The following is a 14,478-nucleotide window of genomic DNA, read 5'->3' on the forward strand; positions in this document are numbered from 1 at the left end:
TAGCACTTTTGAACTTCACTTTATTTAAAATAATATATTTTGCTCAGCTTTTCCTTTTTTAAAATTTTTATTTTGTTTTAAATTTACCTTTATTGTTGCAAGTATTACAGTTTTTTCACTTGGGGCTTGTTTCTTTTGGCTGACTCTTTGGGTTTGTTTCTGTGTGTTACGTAGATCTGCTATGACTCCCAGCCTTGGTGGGCGTCATGCAGTGGGTGACCTGTGGGATCCAGAGGTGCAGTTTCCCTGATCACCAGACCTAGGTCTAATAATGTTCCTTTTGTGCACTTTGTGTGTGCCCTCCCATTACAATTGAGTCTTGTGTTTTTTTTTTTGTTTTTTTTTTGACAGAAACACAAACTGGTTTATTATCTAGCCAGCCGTGGGCAAACTAAGGCCGGAGGGCCGGATCCGGCCCGTTCGGCTGTTCTATCCGGCCCGCGGAGCCGAAAGAGCGGAGGGTTCTCTTGCTCTCCCCTCCGCTCCTTTACTTTGAGTTTATATTAGTTCACACAAACACTCCATCCATGCTTTTGTTCCGGCCCTCCGGTCCAGTTTAAGAACCCATTGTGGCCCTCGAGTCAAAAAGTTTGCCCACCCCTGACAGCTGATATTAAATAAAATGAGATTCTTCTGCCAAAAAGTATTGTTTATCAATTTGATCCACCAACTTTTGATGCTTAAAAAAAGTTCACTGGAATAAAAGTAAACAATTAAATTTAGTTCCTGTCTTTTATTAACCAAAATACAATTACTTGTCTTCTGGTTTGTTGAAGCAATAGGTCAGACAACATTTGCCACAATAATGTCTGTCAAAGTGGCTGGCCAGAAAAACTCCAGCACCACATTCATCCGAGGGCACTCCCGAAGAAGGCGACTGATTTTGCCCTTCTCATCCACTTTGTAATATTTCAGGACAGCCAGCTTAACCTTCTTCCTCTTATGCTTATTCTTCTTGGGAGTGGTGTTAAGACTTCTTCCTTTTCTTAGCACCACCTCGAAGTCTCAACACAAGAGGAAGAGTGGACTCCTTTTGAATGTTGTAGTCAGACAAAGTATGTCCGTCTTCCAATTGCTTGCCAGTAAAGATCAGTCTTTGCCGATCAGGAGGAATTCCTTCCTTATCCTGGATCTTGGCTTTTACTAGTATATTTTCTATTGTGTCCGAGGGTTTAACCTTGAGAGTGAGGGTTTTCTGGTGGATGGTAAGCACAATTGAGTCTTGATTGCTATTGGCTCGTTCCTGTGCGGGCTCAACCCTCAGGCTGGCTGACAGTGAAACTCAACCCCCAACACAGTGTGCAGTCGGCTGTGCAGTTACTTATCACACAAAGTGGAATTCTCTGCAAATTTTGGAGCCTGTGTATATACTACTTCTGGAGCTTATTGGATCCTGCTCTGTTGTTTGAAGCTGGCCATTGGGTTTATTGGTTTTGAGCCTCTTTGGAGTGTCTCTGGTACAGGCCCACATCAGGTGCTGTTTGCGACTGGCCCTGTTTAGAGCTATCAGCAATCCATAGCTTTTCGCTCCCTCTGTTAGGGCTGGATGCAAGTGGGAAGGACCAAATTGTGCACCAAGGTCTGTTTTTTCTTGCCCAGGGCCCAGAGGCAGGTCAGACAAAAACTCAAAACAATCAGAGATCTGCTTCTGCCTGCGGCAGATTGTTAGTCTTAATCACTTAATGGGTCCCAGGCTGTAGAGCTCAGCTGGAGTGTATACTCCACAGGGTGGGGAAAAAGGCTTTCCAAGGGGTGGGGCGATTTCTTCCCCAGGCAAAAGTTGCATGAATGGGGAAGCTCTGCCTGAGAAAGATGGTTTCTCCTCTATGGAGGAATGACTCAGCACATGGATCCACAAGGCTGTCCTCTGTTTTCTCTCCCCGCCAAGCTGCCCACCCCAGACTCTCCTCACCCAGCTCTAGTCCACTCTGCCCTCCCACTGCTGGAGCCCAAGGTAAGTGGCTGCAAACAAAATCTAGTGCGTTGGCTCTGTAAGAGGCTGTCTGCATATCTAGCTATCTATCCCTGCTGGACAGAACCCCTGGTGCTTTTCACGGCCAGATGTTATGTAGGCACCTTTTCCAGTCCTGCTGGTTTGGGGTGGGGAGCCCTCCAGGTTTGGGGTTTAGATCCCAGACTTCTCAGGGGAAACCTCCCGCAATTGAGATAACGCTCTGGAACCGCAGCTGCTGCCTTTGGGAGCATGGCTCCTCCGCTCGTCCTCTTCCATAAGGTCTCCTCTTGATGTCCTTGGTTATAAGGGATCTCTCCAGTGAGATTTCAGTTGGTTATTCAGGATGATTTTTATGTATTTTAGTTGTAATTGCAGTTTGGTCCTGGGAAAATGTCAGCATAGCTTCCACTTTAATCCACTGCCATTTTCTTCCAGTCACTCAGTTTTTCCTTATTTTTTTTTTTTTAAAGAAAAAAAAAGTAACATCATAAAAAAAAGCAGGTGCTTTTTTATTTGTTGAATAAATGATTATACTCTCTTTTCTTTTTTAAAAAATATATTTGTTGATCTCAGAGAGAAAGGGAGAGGGAGAGAGAGCTAGAAACATCAATGATGAGAGAGAATCATTGATCGGCTGCCTCTTGCACACCTCTTGCTGGGGATCGAGCCTGCAACCCGGGCATGTGTCCTTGACTGGAATCGAACCCGGGACTCTTCAGTCCGCAGGCCAACACTCTGTCCACTGAGCCAAACCAGCTAGAGCGTATACTCTCTGTTCAATACCACCAGCCTCCATCTCCTTTTCTCTGAACCACTTCTCACATTCCCAGAAGAGGCTTTGAAACAAAAAAGCACTTTGCTTTCTGCTATAGGTGAGGAAGTAAGGATTGACTACGATCTTAAAAACATAATGTTGGCTACTGGCCTAGGAAGGAGAAAGCATAAACTACTGATTATTTACTTTATTAACAACTCATTTTGTACATATGTGTATATATAATGTGAAATAAGGGGTCTGACCTCTGCCTCCATTTCCTTTTGATTATCAAGCTGATAAGAATTGGTTACTAGGGTTTCCTGGGGAGTAATTCTGATCTAGTTTGAACTCTGTACAGTGTATTGGACTCCACTCGTTTCTAATGTCAGGGTTATTCTGGGATGTCTTATGTTTGTCTTTAGGATTCTTATTTTGGACTCTGTGTCTCTACCTTTGCATTTATTTTGCAACATAATCTTTAAGAACTAAATAGTTCTTAATCATTTGATTTTTATAAGGCTTTGATTCACTTAAAACAGATGGCTGGATAATCTGAGACCATCAAAAGGATACTTCTGTGCTTCTAATGAATTTTGGAGTAAAATTGCACTTATGTTACTTATTGCAATCGTGACTTTAGAAATCAATACTTCTTAATCAGTGGTGACTTTGCCTGCCACGGGGGACACTTAGCAGACATCTTCGACTCTCATGACTAGAGGTGTATTCACCTAGTGAGTAGAAGCCAATGATGCTGCTAAACACCCTACAGTGTACAGGACAGCTCCCCCATTCCCAAAAGAGAATCTGACCCTAAGTTTCAAAAATATGAAGCTGAGGAACCGTGACTTAGGAAAATCACTTCACCTTTCTATACTTAATTTCTTCATCTACAAAATAGAAATAACCATGTCTACTTATGAAGTTATTGTGCAACCAAGATTAGATAGCAATACAAACAGAGTGATCCATTAGTAGAAACTAAATATATGGTAGTTATTAATATTAAATAATATTAGAGCTGGAAGTTTTTTGAGAGCATGTTGATCCACTGTCTTGTATCATGCACCTGTTCTGTACCATTTCAAATGCCCCTGGCTTCCCTTTTACTCCAGTAACTGCTAAGGTGAACACTTCTATGCAGGCTTTGAGCTCCTTCCCCTCAGTGCAACCTGAGATCACTTTGTTTCAGGTTTCCATATACACCTCTCATTTCCTGACCAAGGCTTCTCTGACATCTCTGGGTGGACACCTGTCGGACCCTGAGCCAAACGCATGCAATGGTACAACCGTGCCTGACTGATAGGGCCCTGAAGTGATGAATATATCCTTCCTTCAGCCTTTTGTCCCTGAGTGGACTGCTCTAACACTGCTCATGCCATGAAGCTTCCAGAAGGTTCTGAGCACGAATAGCTTAAAATAGTAGCCAATTGGACACCATACAGATCATTCTATTGACTTCTCCTTTCCTGTTTTGTTACTCTTGTCCTTCATTTCTGCTCTCTGGAATCATTTCCCAAATACACTTCACATGCAGGAATTTTTCCTAGATTCTGCTTTCAAAATTCTGGTAGTGACACATCTCATCCAAGAGATAGGAAAATAGAGGCTCAGAAAGACGAGAAAATGGAGGTTAAAAAAGGCCACACAGTATGAAAGCCAAGGCTAGAACAAAACACTTTGACACTTTCTCAATCCTCTGTCACCACACCATAATTTCTCTCCACATTATAGTTTGGCTCAGCTCATGAATGCTATTTATGTGATAACTATTTTGTTTATTATTAGGGACTGTTAAAATATGACAAGAAGGCATATGCTAATAAAATATGTGGGTTTCTAGAATGCCAGCAAAAGTTGTTTATATCATGGTTAAAAACAACTATTTAATGTGTTTTATGTATTCTACCATCTGGAATGTCTATAAAAGTATAAAATTATATCTTAAGGTTACATAATCCTTAAATATCTATAATAATAAAAGGGTAATATGCTAATTAGACCAGACGTCCTTCCTTCCGGATAAAGCCACAGTGGGTGGGGGCCGTGGCAGAGGCCCCCCCCACCCCTGGCTGCGGCAGTGAGTGGGGGCTGGGGCCAAGGCCCTTGCACGAATTTCATGCATTGGGCTTCTAGTAATTATACATATAATTGTACCTCTATAAGCTTTGCATAACAAAAAGTATTGTTAAACGCTTTCACCAAATTTCTGCTATTCAGTATTGCACAAAATCTGCAGATCATTTTAATATATGAAACAGTCATTGACTCTGAGAAAACTGAATTCACACCTAATAGTGCTCAAAACTGTTGGTCAAACATGTTATAAAAAGAGGATTTAGAGGTAGTTCTTAAGGCATCTATAATAAATATAACAAATTAACAATAAGCAGAAATACACTGTTACTTTATGTGGTATTTCCTTGGCCTGTCTAGAAATACATATTCCAGAAGGTAGAAAGAGCTTGGTATTCTTCTGCATAAACAGATCTTCTGTCACAATATAGTTTGCAGTTGCTCTTAATGAATTGTAAACTCATGCCAAGTTGGAGTTGATGCATTAATCCATGTTAGTATTTGTGAAAATGCATGTGAACACAGTGAGTGAGTCATCCTAGAGTCTGGATTACCTTGTCCAAGAACAAAAATAGCAGGGTTTCTGCATCTGTGAGCTCAAACATAGCATTAAGCCACAGTTTACCCACCTCAGAAAAAATTGGACTTGTCCAAGTGGTGCTGGATCAGAGCTTTTTTTTTTTTTTTTTTTTTTTTTAATCAAATCAAAGTGGTGGTTCTGTTCTGAGAGGAAAAGAGAAAAATAGAGATCGTTTTGCAGACAGGCCATAGGATAACCAGTTCCGGTGGATGGGGACTGGACTGTTATGTTAGAAAGTATTCATGTCTTCCACAGAAACAGCCGAAAGAGAAGCAATTAATTATTTTTTGAACAGGTGTAGAAAGGTTTTGCAAATCCAAGATTACATCTCAGGAGAGCTTAAGCAATGCTTTTGGCTGGGATGAAAACTTGCCTCAAAAAAGAGATTTTCTTGGTGGGATTGGCCCACCAATTATCTCCAGTCTATTTACCTTGTCTTTAAGGCCCAATTAATATGTGACAAAGGATTGTGTGTCTTTTTATTTTATATTTTTTAGAGAGAGAGGAAGGGAGAGAGATAGAAACATCGATGACAGAGAAGCATCACCGATTGGCTACCTCCTGCACACCCATACGGAGGATGGAGCCTAAAACCCGGGCATGTGCTCTGAGCAGGAATCAAACCGGTGACTTCTTGGTTCTTGGGTCGATGCTCAACTGCTGAGCCACAACGGCTAGGCTGGGCTAGTGTGTCTTGTTAAATAACTTGGACTTAAGAATACTGGCTAGCCCTAACTGGTTTGGCTCAGTGGATGGAGCATTGCCCTGCGGACTCAAGGGTCCTGGGTTCGATTCCGGTCGGGGGCATGTGCCTTGGTTGCGGGCACATCCCCAGTGGGGAGTGTGCAGGGGGCAGCTGATCAATGTTTCTCTCTCATCGATGTTTCTAACTATCCCTATCTGTTCCTCTCTGTAAAAAATCAATAAAACATATTTAAAAAAAAAAAAGAATACTGGCTAGACAAAGGCAGTATTAAAACCCAGAATGACTTCAGATATTTATTTTACCAACAAGCAGGAGTTAGAAAAAACTGCTGGCAGGAAAGACTATTTTAATGCTATTGATATAATCCAATAACAAGATGATGGAAGATTTAAGTGTACAGTAAGAGGGAGTGGTGAACACACATTCAATTTGGGAGTAAGAGGAAATTTCTTCACCTGTTGATCGAAGGAATATAACATACTTTCACGTACCTATTTTGTGTAAGTTCTTTCCAGCATTGTTCACTTTTCCTTAGATACATATTATGCTTTTAACATTTATTAGCATTCATTCATTCAGTCAGTCAGCATTCACTTAGATATGTATGAAGCATCAAACATGCGCTAGAGTCTATACACAGTAAGAGGAAATAAATATAATGATTGCATGGAAACTGTACTGAGTGTGGTAACACAAATTTTGATTATCTCTTTAGAGGTGGTTATAATCTGTCAGAGGAGTCTAAACTCTCTCTATAGGATGATTATACTTTTTTGCTTCATAAAAAATAAGCTTTAAATAAAAAGACAAGAGATGTATATTCTATTTTTGCCACAACATTTCTGAGTATTCTTAGATAAGTTACTCTTCCAGCTGTTAGTTTCCAAATTTGTAAAATAATGAACTTGCAACTTCAAAATGTTATGAGCTGCTCAATGTCATTAGTTATTAGGGAAATGCAAATCCAAACCACAAAGAGATATCATTTCACACCCTGAAGAATGGCTACCTATATAATAAAGAGGTAATATGCAAATTGACCCTCACGCCCTCGTGTCACAAGATGGCCATCCCCACATTGTCACAAGATGGCCAGCAGGGGAGGGCAGTTGGGGGCAACCAGGCCTGCAGGGGAGGGCAGTTGGGGGTGACAAGGCCTGCAGGGGAGGGCAATTGGGGGTGATTGGGCCGGCAAGGGAGCAGTTAGGTGTCAATCATGTCAGCAGGGGAGCAGTTAGGTGTCAGGCCGGCAGGGGAGTGGTTAGGAGGCTATCAGGCTGGCAGGCAGAGTGGTTAGGGGCAATCAGGCAGCCAGGCAGGCGAGTGGTTAGGAGCCAGCAGTCCTGGATTGTGAGAGGGATGTCCGACTGCTGGTTTAGGCTCGATCCCGGGATCGGGCCTAAACCGGCAGTCTGACATCCCCCGAGGGGTCCCAGATTGGAGAGGGTTCAGGCCAGACTGAGGGACCTCCCCACCCCCGTGCATGAATTTCATGCATTGGGCCTCTAGTAATAAATAAGACAGACAATAATAAATGTTAGTGAGCATGTGGAAAATATGAACCCTCAAACATTGCTGGGTAGGAATGTAAAATAGTACAGTCACTTTGGAAAATAGTTTGGCAGGTTCTTAAAAAGTTAAACATTAAGACTACCATATAATCCAGCCATCCCACTCTAGGTATTTACTCAAGAGAAACAAAAGCATATGTGTACACAAAGACTTGTGAGTGAAGGTTTATGGCATTTTTCCTATAGCCAGAAACTGGAAACAACCTTAATGTCTATCAAGCTGTCAGTGGGTAGACAAAATGTGGTGGATTCACATCATTGAAAACTTTTAGCAATATAAAGGAACAAACTCCTGACATATGCTACTTTGTTACGCAAAGTGAAAGCATCGAGACACAAGAGACTATATATTGTACTAGAGGCCCAATGCACGAAGATTCGTGCAAGAATGGGCCTTTCTTCCCCTGGCTGCTGGCACTGCCTTCACTTCAGCTGGAGCCACCTTTCCGCCTTCTCTCCAGTCCGGAGCCGCCTTTCCACCTTCCCACGCTGCCCAGAGGCCCAGAGCTGCTAGGGCAGTGCGGAACATCTAGGTTGTCTTCATGGCAATGACGCAAGCATCCTGCCCTGCCCCCGGCCATTCGATGCCTGTGTATGCAAATGAACCTACCATCTTTGTTGGGTTAATTTGCATACTCACTCCTGATTGGCTGGTGGGCGCCGCGAAGGTACGGTCAGTTTGCATCTTTCTCTTTTATTAGTGTAGATGATGCCATTTATGTGACATGTCCAAAAAAGGGCAAATTTATAAAGACAGACAATAGATTAGTGGTTGCTTGGACCTAGGGGTAGGGTAAGAGTTTAAATAGGAAATAGGGATCATACTGGGGAGGGTAGGAGGGTGTGACTTTGTAAAGTCAAAATGGGTTAATTTTGTGATTTGTAAAATGTACCTCAGTAAAGATGTTTGAAATAAGCTCTAAGAAATAGGGAATGGCCTCTGATTCCAATATTCTTTGAAAGACATGCAGATAAAGAAAATGGCTGGAGCCCTAACCGGTTTGGCTCAGTGGATAGAGCATCGGCCTGCGGACTGAAGGGTCCCAGGTTCGATTCCGGTCAAGGGCATGTACCTTGGTTGCGGGCACATCCCCAGTAGGGGGTGTGCAGGAGGCAACTGATCGATGTCTCTCTCTCATCGATGTTTCTAACTCTCTATCCTTCTCCCTTCCTCTCTGTAAAAAATCAATAAAATATATTTAAAAAAAAAAGAAAAAGAAAATGGCTGGAGTCAGCACATTTTCTGAATGAGATTTCCTTCAGTGCTTCTCATAATGTGATTTAATCTGTTTGCCTCAGACTTTAATACTTCAGATCCATCAAGTATTTGCCCAGGGGGCACCATGTTTTCCCAGATGGATAAAAAGGTTCTGAGATATAGTAGTTGGTTGGTAGTCTATGGGGATGGCTCTACCATGAGCATGAGCTTCAAGTCATTGTACCAAATAAAGGTGGCTGCTTTAATAGCAAAGGAAATGCAAACATACAGAGTTAACATCCGCAGAGCCAACCAGGAATTTGTACAAGGTATCTTTAGATGTTGTTCTCTATAAACTAATTTATCATTCATAGATATGTTTTATTTATTTATTTTAACAGATTTATTTGGAAGATCATTCCTTAAGTTCTTTTTAAGTCCTCATTTAGTTACTGTTGTTGTTGTTGGTTTTTTTTTAAAATATATTTTATTGATATTTTACAGAGAGGAAGGGAGAGGGATAGAGAGCTAGAAACATCAATGAGAGAGAAACATCGGTCAGCTGCCTCCTGCACACCTCCCACTGGGGATGTGCCCGTAACCAAGGTACATGCCCTTGACCGGAATCGAACCCGGGACCCCTCAGTCCGCAGGCGGACGCTCTATCCACTGAGCCAAACCGGTTTCGGCTGTTGTTGTTTTTTAAAACATTTTTATTTATTTCAGAGAGGAAAGGAGAGAGAGAGAGAGATAGAAACATCAATGATGAGAGAGAATCATTGATCGGCTGCCTCCTGCATGCCCCCCATTGGGGATTGAGCCTGCAACTGGGGCATGTGCCCTTGACCGGAATCAAACCTGAGACCCTTCAGTCTGCAAGCCGACGCTCTATCCACTGAGTCAAACCAGCTAGGGTGATATGTTTTCATTTTTATTCTGTTTGCCAGCCATATTTTTCCTTTAAAGTTTTTTTTATTAATTTATCTTAATTCACTAAAAGAATAACATGTTAACCCTTCTTTTCTAAGTATTTTCTATTCACGTTATAAATCAGGAAGTGAGATAACTTAGAAATGGAGCTCTAGCCAGTTTGGGTCCCTGGTTCCATTCTGGCCAAAGGCACATACTTCTGTTGCAGACTCTATCCATGGCCCTGGTCAGGGAGAATGCAGCAGGCAACCAATCAACGTGTCTCTCTCACATCGATATTTCTCTCTCTCTGTCTCTCCCTCTCCTTCCACTTTCTCTAAAAATCAATGGAAAAATATCCTCAGTAAGGATTAACAACCACAACAAAAAGAAACGGAGAAGAAAATCAGTGAATAATGATATTGGAAACATCTAGGCAAATAGAAGAGAGATAGATTTTGATTAAAAATTGGATGCAATAAATTGGAAGTAAAGAACTAAGAATAAATTTGGAATTAATGAGTGAGTGATTGAGCAAAAAAAGTGCATATCACCTATATTTAAAAAAGAAAGCAAATACTTTTTAGTTAGTCAGACTTTAGATTTTGAATCTTGGTCATACAATGACTGGAGGACATTGGTCATTCAATGACTTGGGCAAGACACTTACCCTTATTGAACCTTAGTTATATTCAGGTCCAAGATTATTGGGTTTAATGAGATATTGGATATAAAATATCTGGCACTGTGCCTGGTACCTTGTAATTCTCAATAAACAATATTAACCTTCCACTATTCCTTCCAGTTTTTCTTCCCTCTTTGCATAGCAGCATAACTGCTGATTTTCCACATTAAAGTTCAGTTAGTAAAATGCCAAAAAATTCAATTCACAAAGTCAGATAGACTTTATTTTCTATATATACACCCTGGTGCCTGGATGTCTTTTCATTTTTGGTCTAAAGACTGAATTCCATCTGGAGTTTATAATATATCTTTCACTTGTCATTTTCAAACAGATTTTTTTCCGCATGTGTCTACTAGATGGTTTGAAAGCTATAAGGAGGAATAAAATTGTGTGAAAGAATTCCAAGGTGGTATTGGAGGTTTCTCTACTGTAACAAACATTTTTTTAATTATTAAAATCACCAAAGTTTCTATAAAAATTACCAAACAGATTTTCCATAAAAAAGAAATTGCATGGTTTTAATTAATATATTCAATTTTCTCACTGTTACTAATGGAATAAACCCAAAGTTTTTAGTATAACAATTATGTCCTTCCATCATTGTTTGAGGTTTCTGTTTCGTCTTTATCATATATATTTTTCAACTTTATTATTTGCCAACTGCACTTTATATTCGCATCTAAATCTCACAACTTCTCATTACCCCTATATTAAGTAGTGAGGGCAATGATTCCAATGTGGTCTCTGTGATTCAAAATTCTTATTCTCTTTATACAACAGAATGCTTTCTCCTATTGTGCTCTCTACTAGATGAACTTTTTCTGATACATACTCTGTACCTTCCCATATCTATGTTTTTGTTCACAATATTCCCTTTGCCTTAAGCACCTTTTCCCTTGCCTATTCTATTTATCTTCTGTGGCTTAAATGATAACATTTTCAATGATGCTTCCAGTTGGAATTTTAGTTCCTTTCCCTGTACTCTCAAAGTACTGTGGACCTTTACAATGACACAGTATCTAAGTTTGTTCTACTAGATTAAATTATTATGGCGGAGACAGAGATTGTTCCTCTAAGTATTCATTTTAGTTAGTAATATATAGAACTCCCAATTTTAAGCTGACCACACGACTGCCTGAAACAAAGTAATATTCTTAGGTACCCTTGTAGATAGAAATGACCATATGACTATGGTAAGTTATGGTTATCTTACCTAATAATAGACAAACATGTAAATTGACCATACCTCCGCTATGCCCACAGCCAATCAGGAGTGAGTATGCAAATTAGCCCACCAAAGATGGCAGGTTAATTTGCATATGCAGGCATGGAGCGACCGGCCAGGGCGGGACGCCTGCTATGAAAGGGAGGGAGGGGGGGCGGAGGGAGCTACAGGAGCGGTGCTCCGGCTGGGAGCGAGAACTTGGCCGGGAGGCCGGGAGCAAAGCCAGGGGAAGGAAGGCCTATTCTTACACGAATATCGTGCAACGGGCCTCTAGTTGGGATATAAGTGGAAATGTCCTGTCACATGCATTAAGGGGGCCCTTAATGGAAGGGTGCTTGTCTTTCATTCTTTCCTGCTGGCTGCAATGTGTTTGCATCTCTGAAACTCAGAAATCCATATTGGGCCAAGAATGAGGAGGAAGGTCAGGTCTGTGGTAACTTTAAAACTATCTTACCAGTTCTAGTCTATTCCTAGGTTTTTTTTATGTGTGAGAAAAACTTCTGTTTATTTAACCCACTGTTATTTTAGGGTTGCTATATTTGAAGCTGAAGGGGATTCTACTTGGTATAATTCTTATTATTCCTAGACAGCCTCTGTTCTCTACTCAAACCTGTCTTCCTCTCCCTCCTAGCATGATGAATAACAGCTTGAAGTAAGGAGCCATGTTTTATTCATTTTTCACATTTGCATAAACATGTTAGAGGGCTAGATATTTATTCATTTATTAAACAAATATTGTACTATATGTCAGGTACTACGTTAGGTAGGAATAATTCAAACATAGTGCTTATACTGATAGAGCTCAAAATCTAGTGGGGAAGACAGACTCGGAGTAAGCAACAGTAACAGTGAAATATATTTACCTGGGAGATTTTAAAAACTACTGAGAACCATAGCCACTCCTCCAGCCCCTCTACCTATTAAACCAGAATCTCAGGGAATGGGGCATGGGCATTTCTGTTTTAGGAGCTTCCCAGGTAATTTTAATGTGCATTGAAATTGAGATCCATTGAATTAAACCAAAAGGAAGGCATAGCAATGCCTTTGACTTAATCACGAATAACTACCATGTGAGAACTATATCAGTTTCCTATCACTTCCATACCAAATTACCACAAATTGATTGGGTTGTTTAAAATCGCCCCCCTCATAGTTTTGAAGGAATAGACAGGGCCACATTCCCTCTGGAGGCTCTAGAGTAGAAGCCTTTCTTATTTCTTTCATCTTCTGGTGGCTTGAGGAGTTCCTTGGTATTCTAATCGCCGCCTTCATTTTTACATGTGTCTATCAATTTCCTTTTCCTCTTATAAGGACACTATCATTGGATTTAGGGCCCACTGAAATGATCCAGGTTGACCTTTTCATTTCAACATAAATCTGCGAAGACCTTTTTCCAAATAAGGTAACATTTACAGAATGTAGGAATTAGGGCATGTCCATGTCTTTTTGGTGGCCACCATTCAACCCATTTCAAGAACCTACTTTGTATCAGGTACCAAAATAGCTTTCATGTGCTGAAAACTGTTAATGCTGGACGATCGTTACAAATAATTCTATTCTCTCTACTTTTATATATACAGGGTGCCCCCCAAAATGCATACACACTTTAACAGCTGATAGCTCAATTTTGAAAATGAAATGTATTTTAATAAACACTGCCTCTATAATTTTTCAAAGTGTGTATATACATTTTTGGGCCACCCTATATTTAAATTTTCATTATAAAAAGTTTTATTTAAAAATAAAAATGTATAATTTATTTTAAAAAAACATAATGTGTTTATACTTATTTAATTCCAATACTAGATCCATGAGGTAATACTATCCAAAATTTACAGATGTTAAAATACAGATTACTTAACTTTGTCGATTTAATAGAAAACAGCTAATTATATCTACTGTTAAAAAATCAATAGTGTTATTCATGGAAGTGTAATATAGTATGATAAGCACAGATAAGTTCCCCCCCGCCCCCCGCCAAAAAAATGATTATTCTGGAATAGTGCTATACTACCACACAAAGTGGGAAGTCTTGATGCATTTTTTAAAAATAAAAAATAATGTTTCTTTTCTACTCATAACTGCTTTTTATTTCTGCTTAATGTTTCCCATGGCTTGAGAGAATAAAAGAATGGTTCTGTATTTTCACAGTATCTGGTCCCTCAAAATTTAAGGCAGGCTGAAAAATATGTTTGATGCTTTAATTTGTTTTATTATGATTTCTTACCAGCAATATCTTCACATGATATGCACTCAAACATGTAGATATTTGTAAATGGGATATATTATCATTTTACATCCTAAATTTTAATTTCTAATGATGATAGTTGGTATTTCAGAAGGAGCACACATTTTAGAATCAAACAGGTTTTATGTATATTTTAATTCTAGAGGAGAAAATCATATCTACCATGTAGAACTGGCTTGAGAATTAAATGAGCCTGTAGGGATAAGGACCTGGTTCACAATTTGTACTCAGAACATGTTAGTTACCTACCTTCCCTTTATTTACCTCTCTCAAAGCCTAATGGATAACATTGGCTAAATTTGAATTTCCAATAGAAACAATATTCTTTGCTCCCTAGATAAGGAAATCTTGATTATTTGCATTAAAATCTATGATTCAATTTAGAAAGTGTTAAGAAGATATAATTTTTCTTCAAGAAATGTGTATTATTGTCCTGGCCAGTGTGACTCAGTGGAGAGAGCATCAGTCCACACACTGAAGGGTGTGGGTTTGATTCATATACATGGGCCCAGTTGGGTCTAGACACATGCTTCTCTTTCTCTCTCCTGCTCCCCTCCCGACCCCCCCCC

At 40.0% G+C, this 14,478-nt stretch overlaps 1 pseudogene across 1 annotated transcript in view; it reads right to left on the reverse strand.

The window, feature by feature from the left end:
• Positions 1-751: 751 nt before the first annotated feature.
• Positions 752-14,478, reverse strand: part of LOC308256726 (ubiquitin-ribosomal protein eS31 fusion protein-like) — a 193,904-nt pseudogene continuing 180,177 nt past the window's right edge. Inside the window, exon 2 of the transcript in view lies at positions 752-1,195. The product of the transcript in view is annotated as a ubiquitin-ribosomal protein eS31 fusion protein-like (transcript). The remainder of the gene's footprint in view (positions 1,196-14,478) is intronic.

This window comes from Plecotus auritus (genome assembly GCF_963455305.1).
Source record: "Plecotus auritus genome assembly, chromosome: 8".
NCBI lineage: Eukaryota > Metazoa > Chordata > Mammalia > Chiroptera > Vespertilionidae > Plecotus > Plecotus auritus.